The sequence below is a fragment of the Cyprinus carpio genome, chromosome B14, assembly GCF_018340385.1.
Source record: "Cyprinus carpio isolate SPL01 chromosome B14, ASM1834038v1, whole genome shotgun sequence".
Taxonomy (NCBI): Eukaryota; Metazoa; Chordata; class Actinopteri; order Cypriniformes; family Cyprinidae; genus Cyprinus; species Cyprinus carpio.
In genome coordinates this window covers 1,378,518-1,381,915 of record NC_056610.1, presented here as the reverse complement: position 1 = coordinate 1,381,915, position 3,398 = coordinate 1,378,518, and the positions used below count along the sequence as shown (strand labels likewise).

The window sequence follows — 3,398 nt, the reverse complement described above, 5'->3', positions numbered from 1 at the left end:
CTGTTGAACAAAAACACCCACCCATGCCTTTATAAAGCTTGGAAGACCCAGGAAATGTTTAATATAACTCTGATTAGATTTGTCTGAAAGAAGAAAGTCATATACACCTAGAATGTCTTGAGAGTGAGTGAAACATGAGCTAATTTTCATTTTTGGGTGAACTACTCCTTTAATAGTGCATTAGTCATTTGTTCCTGTGTAGTTATTCATTAATGATGGATCAGGATTCTAAAGTGTTACCCATCTGTGTTCACAAACATGTCACTGCACATTCATTTCATTCTGAATTTGGCATACACAAGATGAGAGGAGTTTGCCTCTGGACAGATAAGTTTGCAACAAGTGTCCAGTTCATTGATAACTGCACTTACGTTTGCTCATAATTTTGTTAAGAATGTTTTCATCCTATATGAAAACTATCGGGTACATTCTGAAGTTGAACACAGAATTTGCATTACTGCTCAACTGAACACAGAATTTGCATTTCTGCCTAACTGATTCACAATGTGAGGTTTGTGTGTTTGTGGCAATTTTGCATATTGTTTTTCATACTTGTCTTCTTCACATCTCATGCACTGTCTGAGACCCGTTCCTCTTGCAGCAGCCCTGTACGCAAATGCAGCCCCAGTTCAGTGTGATGAGCGTGCACTCTTTTTCCTCAATGATTCGGATACTATGTGTCAGTTTGTGGGTGTTGTGTACGGGTCATGATGAGACCGATTCATTTTTCTCTCTATGGGACTTTCCATATTCATACGTGTGCACTGTATCAGTAACATATCATCCCACCTGACTGCGTTTATTATTAATGAAGTTCTTTTCAGACTGTATGAGTTGTTACATGTTAAGCTACAAACACACATAACAACCAAATTATTTTGATTTGGAAAATCTACATACTCCGATATTTCGATTAGATTAATCAGTAAGATAAAAATATATAGAATGGCTGATTAGTACCACATGTATGATGAATATGCTTTTGTGTACACTTTGTATCTAAGAAAGATAAGTGACTGAATAAAGTAATATTGTTATAAACTGTCTTGTAAATAACTTTCCATTTAAAGGGACATAAAGGCTAACAGTGTGGAAGTTACACTGGAGGGAAAAATCATATTCACTGTGAAATTGTTGGTAAAAAGACTAATTTCCTGGACTCTGTTGATTGTGAAGTTACAGCTGAGAGTCTGTTTCGAAGCGTTTACCCTTCACCCAGAATCTAAGCACAAGCCCTGGCCATTTGAGATTTGAGTCATTTTTAATGTCAGCCTGTCCGCTCCAAACGTCATCCATCTGGCTCAATCAACTGAATAGGTCTATTTTAGCTAACGAGCTTTAATAGGTGACTATAACGGTCTGACTGTCAACCAATGAAAAGATTATTAAAAGAGTATCCTACCTTGAAAATGAAGTGCTCTCTGAGAGGAACACACATTAGCCCATCAACATGTGCTCTCAACTCAAAGCAGATAACGTTTCCGCAGATAAACTCCGTTTGTCACCATCTACATCACTCCAGCCTCTCGCTTTGGAAGCACATCACCTTTGAAACAGTTCTGATTAAAAAAAAAATACAGCATGTATGTATGTATGTATTTTTTTTTTTTATATATATATATATATTCTTCTTCTTGTATCTCAGGCGTTGTACTTTCTGTTTCTGTCAGCTCACACTGACTCATTTATTATGTCTGTAGTTTCCTGTGGGGGAGTGAACAGTTTTCTGCTGCTTTTTTAAATTCCTACTTCTGCTATTTATCTCTCAGTGTTGCCTGATCTGTGCTCATGAGGAAAAAAATTCTCCAGAGAGATGTTGTTTTTGCTTTACTATTATATTTAACTAGTCTTTAATTACTATGTACTTATATTTAAATTAATAACTTTGATACAGTGTACGTATTGTGTACATGTTTTCACATTGTACTTTCATTTTTAAAATACATTCCTGTAATAACATCTGTAAATAATTTCTGTATTTACATCTATAATTAACCTACGACCCTGTTTTAGTTACCCTAAAAACATCCATGGATAATTACTTCAATTTATATCGATTGACTGAAAACAGAGCCAGGCATCTATGATTCCAGTCAGTTGTGGAATATATAATTCAATACAAAATACTGACTGAAAGCTATTGAGGAAAAAGCCCATTTCTTTTTCTTTCTTTCTTGATTAATTCTGTCTGCAAACTCATCACGTATTCTGCATAAATATATTTTTGATATCAAATTTGTTCAATCTTGTCAAACATTTATGCTGTCAGAATGTCAACTCAGTCATGTCATGCACAACCCCAATTTCCAAAAAAGGTGGGACAGTCTATGGATAATGCAAAAATTACAAACAAAAAGAGTCATATGAAGATGACCTGTCACCCTGTACTATATTGCAAACACATTATTAACATTATTTGGAGTTTTACTTTGTGAATTTAAAATGAAGACTGCAACACGTTCCAAAAAAGTTGGGAAAGGGTAATTTAGGACTTATAGTGATGTGACAAGTAGAAATAAGAAGTTGATGTGAAATAGGGAAGCCAATCATGTAATCATAAGGAGCCTCCAAAAAAGGCTCGCCAATCTGCCAACAGCTGCATCAGTGAATAATTCAACAGTTTGAGAGCAACATTCCCCAAAGACAAATTGGTGGGAATTTGGGCAGTTCACCTTCTCCAGTGCACAATATAATAAAAAGATTCAAGGAATGCAGCCAAATCTCGGTGCGTAAAGGGCAAATGCGCATGATCTACATTTCCTCAGCATCACTGTCTAAAACCGTCATGAGTCTGTAATAGATATCCTGACATGGGCTCAGGAATACTTTGGTAAACCTTTTTCAGAGAACACCATTCACCACTGCATCCACAGATGCAAGTTAAGCCTTTACTATGCAAAGCAGAAGCCATTCATCAACACTGTCCAGACTTCTCTGGGCTCGATCTCATCTGAGACGGACAGTAGCTCAGTGGAATCATGTTTTGTCATCCGGCAAGACAACATTTCAAATAGTTTTTGAACAAAACAGCTGTTGTGTTTTCCAGTAGACCAAGAGGACCATCCAAGCTGTTATCAGTGTCAGATAACATCTGTCATGGTATGGGAGTGTGTCATTGCCCATGGCATGGGTAACTCTGGGTAAATCTCCGAGGGCACCATTAATGCAGAAAGATATGTACACTGACCTGTCTCAGATTGTGATAATGTGATGCATTATGAACCACAAAACAAGGCACTGAAGCCCCCGTAAAATTGCGCAGCTGAAGATATGCATAATGGATGAATTAGGGAAAATTCTGCTTGCTAAATTTAACCAACTAGCTTCTTCAGTGCCCAGGTGTCACAGATTCACCAGCCACATCAGCCACCTTCACCCGTTCACAATCACCTGATCAG

At 37.2% G+C, this 3,398-nt stretch overlaps 1 protein-coding gene across 1 annotated transcript in view; it reads right to left on the bottom strand.

Annotated features, from left to right (window-relative positions):
* The window catches only part of gpr174 (G protein-coupled receptor 174), a 7,292-nt gene extending 5,605 nt beyond the window's left edge, over positions 1–1,687 (bottom strand). Inside the window, exon 1 of the mRNA XM_019102947.2 lies at positions 1,403–1,687. The gene's annotated coding sequence lies outside the window, so the exon portion shown is untranslated. The remainder of the gene's footprint in view (positions 1–1,402) is intronic.
* Positions 1,688–3,398: the final 1,711 nt, after the last annotated feature.